Source organism: Lycium ferocissimum, chromosome 2, assembly GCF_029784015.1.
Source record: "Lycium ferocissimum isolate CSIRO_LF1 chromosome 2, AGI_CSIRO_Lferr_CH_V1, whole genome shotgun sequence".
Classification (NCBI taxonomy): domain Eukaryota; kingdom Viridiplantae; phylum Streptophyta; class Magnoliopsida; order Solanales; family Solanaceae; genus Lycium; species Lycium ferocissimum.
The window spans coordinates 26,542,018-26,564,972 of NC_081343.1; the positions used below are offsets into that span (position 1 = coordinate 26,542,018).

The 22,955-nt window shown below is 34.9% G+C and overlaps 1 long non-coding RNA gene and 2 pseudogenes across 1 annotated transcript; 2 read left to right on the top strand and 1 right to left on the bottom strand.

Moving 5' to 3' along the window:
• The first annotated feature begins 1,659 nt into the window (after positions 1-1,659).
• Positions 1,660-12,848, top strand: LOC132034348 (cysteine-rich receptor-like protein kinase 44; annotated as a pseudogene).
• On the bottom strand, positions 5,966-19,905 carry LOC132034357 (uncharacterized). Its single transcript, XR_009409053.1, has 2 exons — positions 19,707-19,905; positions 5,966-6,149 (listed from the first exon to the last, which is right to left on the bottom strand). It is a non-coding gene; the product is annotated as an uncharacterized LOC132034357 (long non-coding RNA).
• On the top strand, positions 15,957-20,284 carry LOC132034340 (cysteine-rich receptor-like protein kinase 44; annotated as a pseudogene).
• Positions 20,285-22,955: the final 2,671 nt, after the last annotated feature.

The following is a 22,955-nucleotide window of genomic DNA, read 5'->3' on the forward strand; positions in this document are numbered from 1 at the left end:
AAACCTTAAAAAACTTTCTCTCTCCCTTCTCTCGTGTGTGCCGCCATAACCACCACCATGGCACGAAAGCAAAAACAATCACTTCCACCAAGTTGATTTTGTGGAAGAATAATAACACAAATAGCGAAAATTTCACGAAACAAAGGAGATGGGATAGAACGTGAGTACTTTAAGGCTTCTTTTTCCTTTTTTTTGAAAAAAAAAGAAAGATACGACGAATCTTCTTGATTGGTGAGAATGGAAGTGAAATTTTTGCAGAAGGGTGAAGAGAGGAAGAAGACGATCATAAAAGGTAAGAAGTTATGAAAAAGGAGAGAATGGTAATGTATATTAAGTGATTAATATTGTTACCATTAAAAGGGGATATCGGATTGGGGGTGCTAATTTTTAGGTGTATCTGTGAAATGGTAATTCAAAAATTCTTACCGTGTAGCTATAATAGTTAAATTAGAAAAGTATTTAGTTATTATTAGTAATTAAAATAAAAGGTAGTTATTACCAATAATTATGTATTAGAAGTAGCTATAACGCGTAAAAATTTCTTCTAAGAAATTGCACACACAATTATAGTTCGCTGCACCCTTTCACACAATTGTACCCTTTCAAATTTGATACTATTAAACTTCTAAACTACGAAGCAGGCCTTAGACGGATCAATATCCTTTTTTCCTTGCTTAACATGGTTCTTAGAAACAATTTATATGGTGAAAATAGAATCTCTTGCCTTCTTACAATTTGAATAGAAAAAAAATGGCTTTTTCAAATCTCTTATGTTTTTTTTTTTTTTTTTTTCAGATCTCTTATGGATAAAAAATAAAAATCTTGTCAAAAAAAGGTCATAAACTAAATAAAGCTTGTAAATGACCAAAAATTCAATTAGTTTATGTGGTGTAATTTGATTGAACATAAAATTTAAGAATTTTATTTTTAATTTTAAATTTTAAATATGATATGATATGATATTTTTAATGACCAAAAGCATGCCATGAAATGAAAGAAAGCAAATTTTCAGCTTTAGAAAAAATTATCATTTTCAATACCTAATCATAGATTAAGATGGTACTGAAAGGTCCCCACATATTGTGGAAATAGGAATTAAGAACCTTCACAAAAACGCGTTTTAAAATTATCTCTTACTACAAAAGTTTCAACGCATTGAAAGCACCTCCCAACAGCATGAAATATTTTCTCCTTAATAGTCCACTCCCATCCTTTTCGGTGTTCTACTTTTCATTTTTCAGTAGTCAATCTAGTACTAAATAAAATTGTGTTAAGAATGGATCTTGGCCTAATCTCAACCCCAAAAATGCCTTTCACGGGGAGGATTGCCCAAGTCCATATAAGGAGACCACCCATCTCATTAACCACCGATGAGGGACTTTTTTTCATTCTTCAACACCCCACCTCACGCCGGGACCGGACATCCTGGGTGCGTGGGCAATTTTAATTTGGGGGCCACGGGTGGGGTCCTGCTGCGATACCATGTTAAGAATGGATGTGGCCTAACTCAACCCCAAAAGCTCGTGAGGAGGAGGATTGCCCAAGTCCATATAAGGAGACCACCCATCTCATTAACCACCAATGAGGGACTTTTTTTCATTCTTCAACAAATTGAGCACGGAGTTTTGAGTCTTTTTGAATCTGTAGCCATTCAGTTTATACTTGTCTCTGACCCGTTAAGCTTTGCGTAGATGATGGGGAAGAAAGTTATGAGTTTCTTGAAATGGCTGGTCATTCTAATGTTCCAATTTTACTACCTTTTCGACCTCAGCAGAGCACAGCCTAATTTCATTTCTTCTGTCTGTGCAGATTCTAATAAGACAGAGTTCTCCCCAAATAGTGTATACGACACTAAACTTAACACAATCCTCTCTTCTGTTTCACGGAATATGAATAGTTTTGGGTTCTATAATTCTTCCATAGGCCAAAACTCCGACAAGGTTAGTGTCATCGCGCAATGTAGAGGGGATGTACAATTACAGACATGCCGTGGTTGTATAAATAATGCTACTCGTAAGATTCTAGAGGTATGTCCTTACAAGAAATCGGCCCTTGGTTATTATGATCATTGTATGCTAAGATATTCAAATGAGTCCATCATAGGGATCGCTTCAACTGACCCCGGAAGAATTTTATATAACATGGGAAATGCCTCGAGTCCCAATGAGTTTATGCAAGATGTAAGAACCTTGTTAGAAAGTTTACGAAGTATGCTAGTAATAATACTGCGGGCCCTGATTTTCAGACTATATATGCCCTTGTACAGTGCACTGCGGATTTATCAGCTGAAAGTTGTGTCAATTGTTTAAGCTCAGGCTACAGAAGTTTGCCTAGCTGTTCATGTTATGGTAAGCAGGGTCTCAACTTTATGATGCCTAGCTCTGCAATTTTCGGTATGAAACTTACTCTTTTTTCGACGAGCTACCCACCGAAGCTCCGCCACCCTTATCGCCACCGCCTTTGCCACCGCCACCGCCACTGCCTTCACCACCATCAGGTAAGTGAAATCTTTATGGAATTCTTAGACAATTTAACTCCTAGTTAAGGGTGTGTTTGATATGATGGAAAATGTTTTCCTGAAAATTAAGTGGGTTTCTTATTTATTTTCTGGTGTTTGGTAAATAACCAGAAAATGTTATCCCAAAAACATTTTTTTTTATAATTAGACACTATTAGAGTTGGCATGGGGAGCTAGGGGTGTGCGGGTGGTGGGGATGGGAGCTATGAGAGGTGGTGTTGGGGTGTGTTGTTGGAGGGTGAGTATTAGACAATTAGTGTGGAATTCCATTTTTGGAACTTGTTTTATTATTTACTTTCACTAGGAAAGTCATTTTCCTCTTTTTTAGGAACTTATTTTTCTAGAAAATAATGTTTTCCAAAAATTTTTATCAACCAAATATGAAAAAATTGGAAATTATTATCTGGAAAATGTTTTCTTCCATATCTAACACACCCTAAGTATAGCTTTCCTTTTTAACTAGCTTTATATACTTTGTGATTGTAAAGATATGGCACTTGGGTCTAACTAAACCCAAGCTCATGAAGGGAGAATTCTCCAAATCCATATAAGTAAACCACTAGTCCATTCCACAATCAATGTGGGACTCTAACTCATTCTAATACCCCTCACGCCCAGGCCAAACTAGAGCGTGGACCGAAAGCCCAAATAGAGATGACCCTAACTCTGATACCATGTAAATATATGACACGTGGGCCTAACTCAACCTCAAATAATAGGTTATGAAGGGAAGATTGCCCAAGTCCATATAAACATACCACCAATCCATTTTCCAACAAATGTGGGAGTCTAACCTACTAGAACATTGGGTATTAGTTGCTAACCAAATGCATTTGCAGGAAAAAGTACTCCCTCTATTTTACTTTATATGTTCCTAAGTGACTGTGCACGTAATTTAAGGAAGAAAAGAAATATTTGTCAAACTTGGGATTTTAGACCTATCATAACATTTGTGTGACTAAAAGGCTTTTAAAATTTGCAATTTCATATATGACATAACATTTGTTTGGTCATAAAAACTTGTTACAAAGAGTAAAATAAGAAGCTTAAGCAAATTGTTTCCAATTCCCGAAAGTGATCATTATTTTAGGAACACACCAAAATTGAAACAAAGGAAGTATTGTCTAACGAATACTAAATTGAAGCGTTCCTGCAGGAAAGAATGATAAAACAGTTCGAACCGTCATCATTATCGTTGTGACAACTGTTGTATTTGTTATTCTTATTGTTTGTATTTATGTCATCTTGATGAAAAGGCGAATGAGGAAGAGGTTGGAGGAAATTCAGAGTAAGGCACATATTATTAACAGGCAATGATTACGAAAGGTTGAACCTTTAAGACCGTGTTTCATTGAATATTTGTGCTTATTACTACTACTTTGATGAAGGTATTTACACGGATGATATTAGCACTGCAAAATCCTTGCAATATGATTTTTCTACAATTAGAGCAGCGTCAAATAACTTCTCAAGCGAAAATAAGTTGGGACAAGGCGGATTCGGTCCTGTGTACAAGGTGATTAGGCCTACTTGATGTATAAAAGGACACTGAGACTTCATATAAACCGACCCTAATTTGCTTGAGATTGCGGCATTGTCGTTTAACTCATACTTTTTCGATTTGTTCTCATATTATGTTTCAGGGTAAGCTTCCAAATGGACAAGACGTAGCAGTGAAAAGATTGTCAGTAGATTCAGGCCAAGGTGATCTAGAATTCAAAAATGAGGTCTTGTTGGTTGCCAGGCTTCAACACAGGAATTTGGTTAGGTTGATGGGATTTTGCCTAGATGGAACAGAGAGATTTCTTGTGTATGAATTTGTTCCCAATGCAAGCCTTGACCAATTTTTATTTGGTATGTATTGCTTAATGTTTTGTCATTTTTTGTGCGGATTGCCCTTGTTCTGGGGTGGTCTTTAATTTTTTTTCCCCTCAAATTGGTGGTCTTTAATATTTTCCCTTCGCCCTATACTTCGAGGTTCTGGGTTCGAACACGAGCTCGGTAAAAAAAAAAGAAGGAACTTCGCAAGGAAGAGGTTTGGATAAGGGGTTCTAACAGAGGAAAAAAATTAAAGACCACCCCAAAATAAGGGGATTCTGCGCGAATTGCCCATGTTTTGTCAGTGTAATTTGACATGTTGACTGCTGTCTGTTTACTGCTTTATTTTCTGGAAATTTTATAGTAGTATTTTAAGTGACTTAATTTTGCAAAATTCTTCTAAATTGTCGATGCATAGAAGGTCAACTCATAATTTTATTTTTCATCTTGTTCCCAGATCCAATTAAATGTAGGCAATTGGATTGGGAAAGGCGATCCAAAATCATCGGCGTTTCTAGGGGAATTCTTTGTCTTCATGAGGAGTCTAGGCTTCGGATCATCTATCGTGATCTCAAAGTTAGTAATGTTCTACTTGATGCGAAATGAATCCTAAAATTGCAGACTTTGGCATGACAAAGCTATTTACATTGGATGAAACTCAAGGCAACACAAGCAGAATTGTGGGGACCTAGTAAGTTTTACATCTCTCATTGTTAGATAGATTGTTACTCCTTTTTCATATTACTCAAGAGTGGCTCAATGGAATTATTGGCCTAAAGCCAAATCTTAATAGGAGGTATCAAATATACTCAATAGTATTAGCTTTTGCGTGTATCACATGTGCATCTCGTGTGCCATACGTGCATCCCATGTCAATTAATAAAACATGTGTGAGGTACACATCTAAAGTAAAATGAAATTAGTGCAAGCTTTGATGAAGGATGATCCTATTTCTACAGACTTAATAGTTAAACTCAAAATTATTGGACATTGTTTAAATTTGGGATGGTTGTTTCTTGGAATAGTTTGTTGAGCGTAGAATACTACTATTATGAACTATTTTCTAACTTAATTTAATATTTTTTAACAAGATTTATACACCTAACTCTACTTTTAGTAACTATTGAAAATGGGCCCCCAAAATTTAGGAGCCTAAAGTACTTGCCTTAGTGGCTTGTGTATTGAGCCAGCCCTGATATCACTGGGAAGGATTCTTTAACCATTTAGCAAAAATAAAAGCTGCCTTGAGACAAAAGCAAATCTTTCCTTGAAATGTCACTAGAATTTTCAGATGAACTTTGTTATGGTAGTTTCTTCATGAATGGTTAGCTCCATTTTGTTGAATTAGAACTTTGATTGTCCCCAAAATCAGTATTTTTCAAGAATCGAGATGATGAAAGTGAAGTTTATTTCAAGAAGTATGACCTTCTGCCAAAAGTGAGTTCTGTGAATGAATAGGCTAAATTTGATTCCGTAACACAATGTTTTACTATTTCCTAAGTTCATTGAAAAATGTTTTACTGAAACGTGTAATTCTGACTTTTAACATCAAGTAGTGCGTTCCCTATTTTAATAATTGAATCATATCAAAGTTGCGGAATGTTATCTAATTCTTGTTTTTGTTTTGCAGTGGATATATGGCGCCAGAATATGCAATGCACGGACAATTTTCAGTCAAGTCAGATGTTTTTAGCTTTGGAGTATTAGTCCTAGAAATTTTAAGTGGCCAAAGAAACACTTGTTTCAAAAATGGAGAATCTATGGAAGACCTTCTGAGCCATGTAAGTAACATAATTTAATTAAGCAACTATACCTCAATGCCCAACTAGTTGGGACCATCTGTTGTAATTCTAACTAAAACACAGAGCTAAACACAGCGGAAAACTAAATAGGAACTTACCTTCAGCCATAGTTATTCAGGTGTAACTGGAATTGCCTTTCTTCTAGCACCGAAATTGTAACCCTGAAAAGAATGATAAAAGACCTAGAGTCTTCTAGTCTATGCCTATCACAATTTCAGAATACTAGACTGATGGAGTCACAGGCGTATTTATAGGTAGGCTAGGGACTCTTAGGCAATAACTTTAACCCTAGGGACTTTTCCATAAAATATGGTTACCCTAGGAACACCTAACCATCAAATACTTTATGTCGATGTGCTTGCTTGGGCCAGTTACTTTTTATTATTCTTTGAAAAGAATATGGCAACTGAATTATCAAAAAAAATTCCCAATGTCCTTGCAATAGAATCGACAACTCTAAGGCCCAAAATGAAAATTTTCAACCATAACGCCTATGATGTAGCTTCATAGCATACTATAAATTCAGCCTCCATTGTGGATGTTGCAACAATGGTTTGCTTAACACTCCTCCAAGATACAAATACCTCAAGTTAAGGAAAATGTATCCGGAAGTAGATTTACCGAGTCTTTGCATCCACCCAAATCAGAGTCTGAATATCCAATGACATCCAATGAGTCAGAATATTTGTATGTGAGCTTAACATCCTTGGTTCCTTGCAAATATCTCAAAACCCTTTTACCAGCTTTCCAATGATCAAGACCAGGGTTACTTTGATATCTGCCAAGCATTCCTACTGCAAAGGCAATATCGGTCTAGTGCGGATTGTGCATACATAAGACTCCCGACAAGCGAAGCATAGGAATGCCTTTCATTTCTTCGTTGTTCCAATGCATTTTGTGGACATTGATTCAATGAGAATTTGCCACCTTTAATGATGGGTGCTGCAATAGGTGAACAGTTCTTCATTCCAAATCTTTCCAGAACTCTTTCAATGTAGGCCTTTTGAGATAGTCCAAGTAATCTTTGAGATCTATCTCTGTGAATCTCTATGCCAATGACATAGGAGGCTTCACCCATATCCTTCATTTCAAAATTCTGAATAAGAAACTGTTTCGTCTCTTGCAACAATCCCAAATCACTACTAGCAAGTAAAATATCATCCACATATAGGACTAGGAAAATATATTTGCTCCCACTTATCTTAAGGTATATACACTGATCAATGATGTTCTCCGTAAATCCAAATGAAGAAACAACATTATGAAATTTAATATACCATTGGCGGGAAGCCTGTTTTAGTCCATAAATGGATTTATTCAACTTGCAAACAAGGTGACTATTATCCTTATCACAAAAACCTTCAGGCTGACGCATATATACCTCCTCTTCAAGATCTCCATTCAAGAAAGCCGTTTTCACATCCATTTGATGTAGCTCTAAATCAAAATGAGCTACTAATGCCATGATTATTCTTAATGAATCCTTCTTTGAAACTGGAGAGAAGGTTTCATGGTAATCAATGCCTTCCTTTTGAGTGAAACCCTTGGCTACAAGTCGGCTTTATATCGTTCAATATTACCGAGATGAATCTCTTTTGGTTTTATAAACCCATTTGGATCCTATAGTAGAGACTCCTTCATAATTCAACGAGATTCCGGACTTTATTCTTATTATAGATTCCAACTCTTCTTTCATGGCATCATACCAAAGTGTGGAGTTCTCTCCACTCATGGCTTATGAAAAAGAGCATGGATCATCTTTAAGTCCAATATCATGATCAGACTCTTGAAGGTATACAACATAGTCACTAGAAATTGCTGGCTTGCGAATTCTTGAGGATTTTCTTACTCCCACTGGTTCAGACACTCCTTCAATGGGTTCAGGTAAAGTGGGTTGATCTTCATGTGGCTCCTCATGTGGTGGTAGCTCTTGAACTTGTTGCTCTTCAGACAATTCATGAGAATTTGTCTGAACTACATTCAAGTTCCCAATATATAAAGGTACCACAAGTGGTTCCCTTATCTCTTGCAATTCCACCACTTGAGTCGAACCACTCCTACTTGCTTCATATTCCTCAAGAAATTTAGCATTTCTAGCCTCAACAATTTGAGGAGAATGAGAAGAACAATAGAACCTAAATCCTTTAGAGTTAACTGCATAGCCTATAAAGAAACCACTTATTGTTCTTTCATCCAACTTTTTCAAATAGGGTTATAAACCCTCACCTCGGTTGACATCCCAAATGTGTAAATGGCTTAAACTAGGTTTCCATCCTTTCCATAATTCAAAAGGCGTCTTGGGGACAGCCTTGGATGGAACCCTATTTAAAATATACACAGCGGTTTTTAAGGCTTCACTCCATAAGGATAAAGGCAAACTTGATCTGCTAATCATGCTTCTTACCATGTCCATTAATGTCTGGTTCCTTCTTTTTGCCACACCATTTTGTTGTGGTGTTCCTGGCATGGTATATTGGGCAATTATACCTTCACTTTCAAGGAACTCAGCAAATGGACCCTTAACTTGTCCCTTATCTGTGTACCTACCATAATATTCTCCACCCTTGTCAGACCTTACAATTTTGATCTGAGCTCCTGTCTGTTTCTCTACTTCTGTTTTGTAAACTTAAAAACATCAAGTGCTTCTGATTTGTTAAACAGAAAATAAAGATACATGTACCTTGAATAGTCATCAATAAACGAGATAAAATATCTTCACCATTCAAGCAAGGGGTAGAAAAAGGTCCACAAATATCTGTATGTATGATCTCAAGCAATTGAGAACTCCTTTTGGCACCTTTAGTGGATTTGTTGGTCCGCTTACCCTTTATGCAGTCCTCACAAGTCCCAAAGTCAGAAAAATCAAGAGCTTCTAGAACTCCATCATTAACTAACCTTTTGATTCTGTCAATTGAGATATGTCCCAATCTTTTGTGCCAAAGACTTGATGAGTTCTCATTGATAATACATCTCTTAGTGCCAATTTCTTTATCATGCAGAGTTAAAACATTACATTCAATCGTGGGGTCTAGCTCAAATTTAAATAATCTTCCATCCAAATTTCCAAAGCCAATAAATTTATTATCTTTCCAAAGTTTAACTGAAGAATAATGAAAATTGAAATCATAACCAGCAACTGATAGTCTTGAAAGAGAAATTAAATTTCTAGAATACGATGGAACATAAAAAGTTTTTTCTAAATCTAATTGAAAACCATCTTTTAAAATAAGCCTATAAGTCCCCACGCCTTCCACAGTTGATGGCATCCCATTTCCAGAATAAACCTTTTGTTCACTTCCTATCGGCTTCCTTAGAGTTAGAAAACCCTGCATGGTTTTGGCAATATGAGTTGTGGAACCAGAATCAATCCACCATGTATTATCGAAACTTCAAGAAAATTAGATTCATAACATACAAAGGTAAAATTACCTTTCTTCTCAAGCCATTTCTTGTATTTAGGCAATCTTTCTTCCGGTGTCCTCTCTTTTACTTAAACGGCAAGAATCTTTATCAACAATGCCTTTCTTCTTCATAGGAACACTTTTGCCCTTCTTCGCATTTCTCTTATCATGAGTCACCAAATTAACACTTTCAGGTATCTCATGCTTCAACCTCTCCTCTTCTTGAACACACATGGTCAGGAATTCATTGATTGATCATTTATCTTTATGTGTGTTGTAAGATATCTCGAACGGACCATATTCTACAGGAAGAGAGTTGAGGATAAAATGCACAAGAAATGGTGCAGACATATCAACCTCAAGGGACTTGAGTTTAGCACAATGTCTCTCATCTCCATAATGTGCTCGCGCACTGTATTTCCACTTCTATCAAAGGTCATACTTGAGAGCCTCTTCATAAGGGTGCTGGCCAGCGCCTTGTCAGAGCTTACAAATTGTTCTTCAATTGCCTTCATATAAGCTTTGACCTCATCGCTATTAGGGATGGAACCCCTAATGCTTTGGCTTATATGAGCCTTTATGAGCATCAAGCTCAAGCGATTAGATTGTTCCCACCGCTCATAATAAGCCTTAGCATCTGGCGTACTTGATTCCGTGGGTTTAGGTGGTTCTTCCGCACGGATTGCCAAATCCAAATCCGAGCATCCTAAAGTGAGAAGGACTTTCTCCTTCCATTCAGTAAAGTTGTCACCAGACAGCATCGGGATACGAGCATTCTTATTAAAGATAGCAGTAGGAAAAGCTGTGTAAACTACAAAACAAGGATGCACACATAAGCTATGAAGTACAAACCATCAAAGTGAATCGCGTAAATACCGATTCTAAGTAAATTCAAGACCTTCCTGTGGGTAGAGGTTGCAACACATGCACAGAATTTACTTAACTTTATTAGACTAGTAAACCAAAATAAAACTAGAAAACAATCCGTACCTGTGGGCATAGGAAAATTTTCAAACTAAAAGGTTTACTATCTCCTTCCAATTAATCTCACCAAAATAGTTACCTCCCTGTGGAGCCGAGTTACCATTTTAATGAGATAACTAAACTATATAGATGTCATTATAATTTTAACCACTAAACTTTATGTGATTAAACAACTTTATTTCCTTTATATCAAGTACGCAAGATGCTGTGGCTAGTCCTAAGCACAAGATACAAAGGAAACTTAAAAATGACATCTCACAGTAATTAAACTTTATAATCAACTTAAGCAAAGCGTTGATTGGTTTCAAAATCGGCACACCTTATATAATAATCATAACGCTATATAATTACTGCAAAGGTCAGTTCTTATAATTAAAATGCTCTAAGAACTTAAACACTAGAGAGGTTGTAAAATATATTTTGTATAACCGACAAAAAACCAAATACACAAGTGATAGGTCAAGGTTGTTAATCAAATAAATTCTGACCCAGATTAAATGTGTTTCACCAAGTCAATATTAATCAGACACAAGAACTTTCAAAATACGCCAAGGTACAGGATGCAAATAAAATTCATACGTAATGGTGATATTAGCAGATTAAGCAAATATCTTAATTTGCACTAATGAATAATTTGTCTCTTGAGATAAACAATCAAGCCAGAAGTTGTTTTGACAATAAGAAATTCTTGACAAACTCAAAGGCAGAATCTAACTCAAAAGCCAAATACCACAAGGGCTACTGTAACTTAATATGAAGACAAGTCACTGTTCATTAGAACATAAATCTAAATTGAGTGCTTTATGACGGGGCGATCAGATAGCAATTTTAGACAATGTCAGTAACAACTAATTTTATTATACCAAAACAAATCTAGTTTGGCAACTGTTATATAAAAAAAAAATTGAGGCTTTCACTTGGTTATGATATAAACCTTAAAACCCAGAGCTTGACAAGTATTCACGAAAAACGGTGAGTGTACAAGCCAAGCATATCAATCTGCCAACTAAAGGGGCAATGGCGTCTAACAAGCAAAACCCTACCGTCTGGATTATAGTCTAAATCGCACAGTTAAGTTAAAAGCGTAACAATTATTATTATCTAATTATTACGATTTACAAATAAATCTAGACACCAAACAATATAGCTAAAGGCAGGCTCTGATGCCACATGTTGTAATTCTAACAAATACACAGAGCTAAACGCAGCGGAAAACTAAATAGGAACTTACCTTCAGCCATAGTTATTCAGGTGTAGTTGGAATTGCCTTTCTTCTAGCACCGAAATTGTAACCTTGAAAAGAATGATAAAAGACCTAGAGTCTTCTAGCCTATGCCTATCACAATTTCAAAATACTGGATTGATGGAGTCACAGGCGTATTTATAGGTAGGCTAGGGACTCTTAGGCAATAACTTTAACCCTAGGGACTTCTCCATAAAATATGGTTACCCTAGGGACACCTAATAAATGTTTCCTCCCATCAAGGAAACTTCCGGATATGCATAATCAAAATTATTATCTGCTATAATATTATTTACTTGGAAAAGAAGGTAAATAATTTTTTACCATAATTGTGGGCCACATTAAATGTCTCATTAAAAAGATAATATTCTTACACCATCTTCATGCATTAAATTCTTTTACATTGTCAATGTGTAGAGCTTAAACTCTTGAATTAAAATGTGGCAGGCTTGGACGAACTGGCGTGAAGGAACAACTACAAATTTGATAGACCCCATATTGAGGGGAAGCTCAGGCCTGGTTCGTGACATAATGAGATGTATCCACATTGCTTTATTGTGCGTTCAAGAAAATGCGGCTGATAGACCAACTATGGCTGCAGTAGTTCTCATGCTCAGTAGCCTCTCTTTGAGTCTTCCAATGCCTTCAGGGCCTGCATACTATACGCATAGTAATATTAGCCAAGAGATTTCTCTTAGTCAAGAATACAACACAAGAATGTCAGAATCTAGTGAACTAGCCAAAAGTAAATCTATTGGTTCATCACGAAATGAGGCGTCGATATCTGAGTTATATCCTCGTTAACATCCTAAGACATAATAGCCTTTTCTCTGAGTTATCTTTTTTACTTTATTATTTATTCCAAATTAGTTTAGAATTGAGATTGATTGATCGATGATTTTGTGTTTCGCACATGGATTTTTATTTGATTTGTAAGTATGGAGTATTACACTTGTAAAATTGCTGGAATTTTCCAATTAGTGATAGAAATGTATTTTGCCTTTATTTATTCAGACTGACAATCTCAAAACCTGAAGCATCTTTCGACTCTCCAACCAAATTGGGACACTTCACTCTCTAAATCAATCCCTTCTATAGGTCCTTTTCTTTCTTAAAATTACTTTCTAAGAATACCAAGAGAGTTGTAAGTCTTGTTTAATATAGACTTTCCAACTATAGAAGATATTTCCTTGCTGAAGACTGGCATAAGAGAAAATTTATCATTTGATCATCAGATTATCAGAATGTTCAACTCTGTTACAAGCTAAAGAGAATAAAATAAAAAATTTGACATTTTGCCATCAACTGCCTCAAAGAACATATTCAAGGTTGAGAGAGGAGTTGATATATGTAAAATAAAAGGGGTCTACTGCACTATATAATCGACCCTTTTAGTTTAAGTGGGGCATATCAGTGGAACGGGTGAATTTAATGATTAAATGGATCGTTTTTATTTTTCATAAGTTTAGTTTAAAAAAAATAAATTCACGTCAGCAATATCTACCGGAAATAATACCTGTATGATAGAGTAACTTTGGAGGTGAATGGAAATTATTGAGTGACTTTTCTGTTACACGGCAAAGAAAATGTCATTAATGAACTTGGACATTTATCAAAGAACTTGGATATTTACTAGAATATTATGCTGCAATTTATACACCAAATTTGGTAGTATTTTCTCTTTTTGATGCATGTTTCTTTCACCTTTTTGTCTTCCCTTGGTGAGAAATATATGTCAAATTTAGCCTATCCATTCCCTGAACTCACTTTTGGCAGAAGTCATACTTCATTCTCATATGCAGAGATTGCACCTTCGGCCAGTGGGGGAGCCACACTATGCCGAGGGTGTTCGGATAAAAAAACACTATTTTTACAAGGTTAAAATTATTTTTTAAGTGTATATAGTAGACGTTGAACTCCCTTAGGCTTCTTCGTATGTTTACTTTTTATGTTTTGAACCCCTTGGCGAGCAAATTATTCATCTTTGGCGACCAAATTCAAAGTATAATTCCTGAAGCAATGACTGTGAAAATTCTAGTAACATGATTTCAAAGAAAGATTCTTATTTGTCTAGAGGAATTTACTTTTGGTAAATGGTTAAAGATGCCTTCCTAGAGGTAAAATTAATAGCTCTCTGTTTCTCTCAGTCTCTCTAATTAGATATGTAAAACTTACTAGGTCCGACGATTCTGCTTATGTTGCCTTGAGTTTCATCAAATGTATATAACCTGGCCATGCCAAAGTCTGAGATCTTAGGATTCATGTTTGCATCAAGTAGAACATTACTAGCTTTGAGATCATGATGGATGATGCAAAGTCTAGAATCCTCATGAAGATAAAGAATTCCCTTAGCAATGTCTCCTATGATTTTGGATCGCCTTTCCCAATCCAATTGCATACGTTTAACCAGATCTGCATTCCCATTGGACAAACGAAATGAAGAATATAACTTACTGATACTCAAGCTCCATTCTTTTATAAAGAGCTTAACTACTAGACATTGACAACATAAAAGAATTAAACTATGTCAATTAAAAGATAAGAAAGTTAATCAATACATACTGAATAAAAAGTGGTTAAGGCTTGCATTGGGAACAAATTCATAGAGAAGAAGTCTTTTTGTTCCATCTAAGCAAAATCCGAGTAACCTAACCAAATTTCTATATTGAAGCCTTGCAACCAACAGGACCTTGTTTTTGAATTCTAGATCACCCTGCTTGGAATTTGCTGACAATCTTCTCACTACTGTTTCTCTTCCATTTGGAACCACCTTGCATGCATTTACGTTTTCTTAAAAAAATAAGGAAGTCCTTGTTTGAGTTATGACCAAAAATTTGGCTCGTACTCTAAACTATGTACTTTTTTGTTTTTAAATCAGAGAAAGTGAGCATTGTTTGTGCTGCGAGGTTGTACGATGTGACGGCTTCCATTGCTGAGCACCTGTTTGTCCACACATATTTTTTCAAAATTTTGAAAAGTATTTGCAGATTATTTTAAATGTTTGTTTATCAAATTGACCAATTATTTCAACTTCAAACTTTAAAAAGAGAGTTTGAAGTTTGAAGCACAAAACTTCAATTGTTCTTTTTTAGCTCCCCTGTGTTGGAGCTATTGCTCCTTTGGTGGCTCGAATCCACGACGCTAGGGTTTTAGGTGGGGGGTGCTGACCATCTCAGTGACCCCGTCTTGTCACAAAATTTCACGTGCTTTAATGTCCAAACACAATTTCAACTTCCAAATACTTTTTTTTTCAACTTAACCTCAACTATTATTATTTTTTAAATATCAGCTATTTATGTCCAAACGCCTGCTAATTGCTTTGTGAATTCACTATGAATCCCTTAAGATGTGAAGATATTTGCACTGGGAATCAAGAAAGTCGAAATACAAGCTAGAGAAATCACTATGGAATGAAATTTAAAGAAAAGAACAAGGTCAGTCTTGAAAAATACTGGTGGTAGGTCGACGTTGAGCGCTTCAACTTGAACTCCCAATTGTATAGAACTTTAGTTAGGAAATCTCCACAAGATACATGTAGATACTTAGTTTGGATTTTGTTTCCTAAATCTTATAGTAGAAACGTTCAAAGAAGAGCAAGTAAGCGGCCAAAATTTTCCACCTTGGTGGCTTGTTCTTATGCATTCCTGTCCCACCACCCCCATAAATTAGAGTTGTTGACTTCTTAGAGTCAATTTGTCAACTTCAAAGATATAGACCAAGTCAAAAGTTGACATTTTCTATTCCATTGTACCTGCCATTGTTTTCTTATTGGTTTATTTCAAAAGAAAAATTATATATACCAGTTTAAATTTTTGTCCTTGTTCTTATGCAAAAAGATGATATCACCCCCATAAATTACAGTTTAAGAAATAAAGAATCAATTTTGAAATGTATGGTTAAACCAAGTCAAATATTTGTGTGGTTCTATTCCATTGTACCTGTTAAATTGTTTTAAATATAGAAAGGGGGCATTCCTTTTTCAAAAGAAAAAAATATATATACGAATTTTTTTTGACATAATTAGTAATATTTAGAAATATTTAACTTTGTATTTTTCGTTTTATTATTAATGGCATACTTTTATAACCATATATATTTCATGGCATGTTCAAGTTTATGAGTTCTAAAAGTTTTTCTTTTTGTCTATTTTGCATCCAATCCAATAGTGCGTTAATAACATACGTTTTCTCTAGCTCTGTTTACTCATTCTAAGGCGAGCTTCTGAACAAATTACTTGCTACTATTACATATTCAGCAACTGCCAATTTCTATAAAAATCTGTCTACTAGTTGTAGCCAAACCATTCTATCAAATTTTATTTTCTTCAAAATATCGATCTAATTGAGCTTCTACGTATCAAGCAACTTATAAAGCCATAACGACCATGGCTATTCAGAAGTACCTGCTGTTTCTGTTTTTGCATATACATCTTCATGGTCTCATCCTAGCACAGCTGCCTGATTTAACATACACTCAATGTGGTGACAACGGTAACTATACTGAAAATAGTGCATACCAGAACAATCTTAATTCACTTCTCTCTTCCCTTTCCTCAAATATGGATAAATATGGTTTCTACAATGCTTCCATTGGCCAAAACTCCGACATGGCCAGTGCTATTGTGTTGTGTAGAGGAGATGTGGAGCTAGAAGAATGTCGCAGTTGTGTAAATAACATTTCTCAAAAGCTGGTACAGTCATGTCCTGACAAAATTGAAGCTTTTGGTGGCTATGATAAATGTACGTTACAGTACTCGAATCGATCCATTATAGACACTCCGTCATTTTCTACTCTAGTTTACATGTCGAATTCTGGGAATGCTTCAAAACCTGAGGAGTTTAATCAGGAACTATTTAAATTATTGGATGGCTTACGAGGCATTGCTGCAGATGGTCCACTTCGAAAATATGCTAGCGGTAATGCAACAGGTCCAGATTTTCAGACAATATATGCACTTGTGCAGTGTACTCCTGATTTATCTCCTAGGAATTGCTTCGATTGCTTAACTAACGCTTATGGAGATATGCCTAATTGTCCCTGCAATGGAAAGAGGGGTGGCAGAATAGTAGGCGTTAGGTGCAACTTCCGTTATGAAAGCTACCGTTTCTTCGAGGATGTGGCGTTGGAAGCTCCGCCACCTGCAGGTGAATACATTTTTCTTGTTCCTTCTGCTCGTCCCAATTTGATCATTGTCCAATTTTGATGTGACTGTTGAAGATATAATTAAGTAAATAAAAGTTTGTCATCTCAAATAGTTTCAGTTCTTAGATGAAATTGGAACATGATTCAATAAGGTAGACCAGAGCAGACAAGGTTCAAGATTCAAATCTCACTGTCACCAACTAGCAGAAAAAATTACAGCGTGATTGACTCATAAAGAATCAGGCTCGCACTTGACGTGGCGTTTTGAAGACATTAAGTAAATGAAAATGCATCATCTCTAACAACATAAGCCTTTAGATGAGATGGTCACATAATTCAACACAACCACAAATTTTGACTTGTTTCAACTTTCAAGAAAGAGAATATATACGGAATATGTTATAGGGGCGTATTTGTGATAGTTAATAAGTATGTATAGTTTCTGAAATAACCTGAACAGGGAAGTAGGAGAGGTCAATTGGGAAAGGGGAGACAGTAACTTATTTTCACATGAGGTGTACTTAAAAACTGACATTATACTAATTTGAAGCGTTTATGTAGGGAATGATGATAAAACAGTTCCAATGGGGAGGGATGATAAAACAGCTCCAACAGGGAAGGATGATAAAACAGCGCGAACCGTCATCATTATCGTTGTGCCAATTGTTACATCTGTTATTCTTATTAGTTGTATTTCTGTCATCTTGATGAGGAGGCGAAAGAGGAAGCTGGTGGACGAAATTCAGAGTAAGCCTAAACTATTAGTAACAAACAACGATAAAGGAAAGTTGAAATCTTAAGACCATGTAATACTAATTGGTTGTATGCTTTAATTACTATGTTTGTGAAGGTATACGTGGGGATGATATTAGCACCACAGAATCCTTGCACTATGATTTTTCTACAATTAGAGCAGCGACAGATAACTTTTCGAGTGCTAATAAGTTGGGACAAGGCGGATTTGGTCCTGTATATAAGGTGATTAAATTTACGTATTGTTGCAAGAGTTTAACTTCTATAGTACAAAATTTTTTTCCACCTACATAATATAAGTTAACCCATTATTGCATAACAACCCAGTTGGAGAAAGAACACTGGTTATAACAATTTTATTATTTCAATTCATAATTTTTCAATTTGTTCCCATATGCCTCGGGGTAAGCTTCCGAATGGACAAGAAGTAGCGGAAAAGATTGTTACTGCATTCAGGCCAAGGTGATGTAGAATTCAAAAATGAGGTCTTGTTGGTTGCCAGACTTCAACACAGGAATTTGGTCAGGTTACTGGGATTTTGCCTAGATGGTACAGAGAGACTTCTTGTCTATGAATTTGTTCCCAATGCAAGTCTTGACCACCTTTTATTTGGTATGTCCTGCTTAACTTTTTATCAAGTATGTAGCTTGACCATCAATAAGTTCTGAATTTAACTTATATACACTAATATTATAATTCTTTTATATTGTTAGCTAATTGCACTTATAATGAGAAGTCGTGTAGTAACCTTTTAAATTGTACTCTTCATCTTGTTGCGGATTCGGTTAAACGCAGACAATTGGATTGGGAAAAGCGATCCAAAATCATAGGAGGCATTGCTAGGGGAATTCTTTATCTTCATGAGGATTCTAGACTTCGCATCATACATCGTGATCTCAAAGCTAGTAATGTTCTACTTGATGTAGAAATGAATCCTAAAATTTCAGACTTTGGCATGGCAAGGCTAGTTACATTGGATGAAACTCAAGTCAACACAAGCAGAATTGTTGGGACCTAGTAAGTTTTACATCTCGTAATAGATAGTCTGTTAATTTTCATATCACTGGGGAGGATTCTTAACCATTAATTAGCAAGAATAAAAGCTGCCTCGCGGCAAAAACAAATCTTTCCTTGAAATGTTACTAGAATTTGCAGATGAATTTTGTTATGGTGATTTCTTCAGGTATGGTCAGCTCAATTTTGTTGAACTTGAACTTTGATTGTCCCCAAAATCAGTATTACTAGAGATGCTATATTTGATAATGAAAATGAAGTTTATGTCAAGAAATATGATCCTGGGAATGTATAGGCTAAACTTGATTTTGTCTAGAACCAATCTTCTTCTTTTTCATTTCGTATATGATTTCTCCTTGTTCAGAGAGGTCAGATACAATCTCATGGCAGCAATATATAAGATGTAGGTCTTACTTAACTCGTCAATACTTGCAGTTGCTCTGCCAAGATCAATGGTCTAAGAGTTGTCTTCACGTTGCAGTGAGATACTCACTAAAACTAAAGAAAAGGCAAACAAAAAAAACAGAGTCCAATGGAAACCATAACTACCTAATGTGCTGTATAAATTGCAGCTTAATGTTTTACTACTTGCTAAGTTCATTGAAAAATGTCCAAGTTCCTTAATGACCCTACATGTAGTTGTGAGTTTTAACGTAAGTAGCTACCTATTTTTGGCAGATTATCAAGTCTTGCTGATCCCACTGTTTGGACTAACTAAACTATAGAACTTATATTTGGCCTTTCTACCTTAAGTATAGTTCATAGGAATCAGAAAATATGTGTAACAAAAAACTTTAACAATTGAATCATATCTAAGTTGTGGAATGCTATGTAATTCTTTTTTTGCAGTGGATATATGGCACCAGAGTATGCAATGCACGGACAATTTTCAATCAAATCAGATGTTTTTAGTTTTGGTGTACTAGTCCTAGAAATTTTAAGCGGCCAAAAGAACACTTCTTTCAGAAATGGAGAATCGGTGGAAGACCTTCTGAGCTATGTAAGTAACCAAGTTAGTTAATCAACTACACCTCAATGCCAAACTAGTTGGGACCATCTTCACACATTGAATTCTTTTACATAATCAATATGTAGAGCTTAAACTCAGAATTAAAATGTGACAGGCTTGGACGAACCCGCGAAGGAACGCCTGGAAATTTGATAGACCCTATGTTGAGGGGAAGCTCAGGACTAGTTCGAGACATAATGAGATGCATCCACATAGCTTTATTGTGCGTTCAAGAAAATGTGGCTGATAGACCAACTATGGCTGCAGTAGTTCTCATGCTCAGTAGCCTCTCTTTGAGTCTTCCAGTACCTTCAGGGCCTACATACTATACGCACAGCGATATTAGCCCAGAGATTTCGCTTATTCAAGAATACAATTCAAGACAGTCAGAACCTAGAGAATTAACAAAAAGTAAATCTATTTGTTCATCACGAAATGAGGCATCAACTGAGTTATACCCTCGTTAACATCCTTAGACATAATAGCCTTATTTTTTGAGTTTTCTTAATTACTTTGTTATTTGTTCGAACTCCAATTAGTCTAGATTGGGATTGGTTTATTAAATGGTTTTATGCTTCGCGCAAAAGATCCAACTTGTTTCACATATTAGTTACACACTAGTAAAAAGTGTGAATTTTTTTAGAAATATCTTTTGCCTTTATTTGTTCTGGTAATCTGGAAATTTGGAGCATCTATTGGCTGTCTAACCAAATTGCGAATCACCAAGACCAATATTCTAACCGTATAAGTGAAAGTTTAACATATGCGGCTTTGATTTTCACTGCCCCTTTTCGCGATCCCCCTAATGTAATGACTTTTAAAAAAAAAAAAAATGCAACAGTTTAATTTCTTCAAAATCCAGTTTAATTTCTTCAAAATCCCTTCTATAGGTCTTTTTCCTTGTTTCCTTGAAAGTACTTTATGAGAAAACAAAGAGAAAGTTACTAACATATTGGAAAATTTACCGTTTGATCATCACATTATGTGAACTCTTCATAAAGTTGATTATTGTGGACATTTTAGATCACGGTTTAAAACTCTTTTTGGGAAAATTAAAAATCTTATGAGATAAAAGTTAGACCACGGTCTAAAATTTTGTAAGTTATTGCAAACATTAGATGACACTCTAATGTTTTGTCCATAAGGTTGATCAATATATGAACAAACAGTAGATCCGATCTGATCTGTTAAAATTTACATTCCTTCTATGTTATGATTTACATATATGAACAAATATTTACTTTACTTTTAGTCTAGGAATATTATAGAATATTTACATTCCTTCTATGTTATGATTTACATTAGTGATATAATATTTACTTTACTTTTAGTATAGGAATATTAATATTTCCTTTTTATTTTTATTTCTTTTAGTTCTCTATAAATAGTGATCTAGTATCTTATTTTCAATGCAAGTACATTAATGACATAATAATTAGTTTCCTTTTAGTTTAGTATCTTTAAGGAAAATAGCATATTTCCTTTTATTTTATTTCTTTTAGTTCTCTATAAATAGTGATTTAGTCTCTTATTTTCAATGCAAGAAACAATGCAACAATCGATACAACAAGTTTTCATTCTTTCTATCTTTGATTTTCTCTCTCGTTTTTTCCATTCCATAACAATGGTATCAGCGCCAGGTTCATTGATCTCAATGGATCTGTAATTTCATTGAAGAAGAAGAAGTAGATCTTTCAACTATTTTTAATCCATACCTATTTTCAACCCAATTTTAACTTTGCTTTTATTTTAATGCATGGCTATTTTAAATCAATTTTTAACCCTTGCTTTTATTTTTAATGCAAGGCTGTTTTAAACCAATTTTAACTCTTGCTTTTATTTTTAACACAGGGCTATTTTAAACCAATTTTTAATCCATACTATTTTTCACCTTATTTCAAACCATGACAAACATCAATATCTCTTTGAAAGTCCCACAAATCTTCATTGATAAAAACCAACATAATTGGTTATTGAAGATGAAGTTAGAAATCAATTTAACAAGATGTTCAAGAAGAAAATTTACACTCCTTCTATGTTATGATTTACATTAATAATAGAATATTTACTTAAGAAATATTATAGAACATCAAACTCAGTTTAGTATCTATAAGGATACATCCACTTGAGTTTGAGGGGGAATGTTAAAATTTACACTCCTTCTATGTTATGATTTACATTAATAATAGAATATTTACTTTATTTTAACCAAGACATCTCGCAAGCATAATAACATATATAAAACATTTATTTTACCAAATTAATAATCCGGCATTAATAACTGTCAAAACCATATGATCTACATTAATTACATAATACTTAGTTTCCTTTTAGTTTAATATCTATAAGGAAAATAGCATATTTCTTTTTATTTTATTTCTCTTAGGTCTCTATAAATAGTGATGCAATCTCTTATTTTCAATGCAAGAAACAATGCAACAATCGATACAACAGGTTTTCATTCTTTTTCTCTTCTATTTTCTCACTCGTTTTTTCCATTACATAACAGAGGAAATTCAGGACAAACCATTGTTCGGATCGAAATAATATTGTGTCATGCGGAAGCAAACAATTGCAAACCTTGAACAACGATAAATCAGACGACGAAAAAACTATACTAAAACAAGTATAATATTATTATATGATTTGCCAACTAGCCTACATATGAAAAAACCAATATAAAAGCATTATACTTATTGATAAAATAATCTCCCTCTAAACAAGACTCAATAAACGACTATATTGTGGATGCTAATGTGTTTTTGTGTATTCTGCTGTATGAGAGGAATTCTTCAATATATACGGGTTCAAAACTTTTTCCTCCAAGAAATGATTTGCCAAATATGGAAGAGAATTATATTTTCCTTTTAGAAAAAGTAAAGCAATTATGATTATACTTTGACTTTTCTTCAAAAGAAAAGTAAAACTCAAATATGATAAGAAAATCAGGACAAAAATCCTAACACGATCGAGTATTATGTTGGACGGAAGGTGATTTTGTAAAGACTATATTTTACGTAACTTGTAAAGACGGAGACAACATGTAAATAGTGACGTAAATCAGCATGCGCATGCATTTTAAATTCTAAAGTGATTCAAATTGAATTGACAAAGCAATTAGCCAATAGAAGCTTCCACGTCGCCATGCACCCTCGCATCGCAAACAATGTTCACTTTCTCTGTTTAAAAGAAAATGAAAGTTGTTCCGAGCACGGAGAGTATTTTACAAATAATTCAAACAACAATTTCTTATTTTTTAAAAAGTTAAATT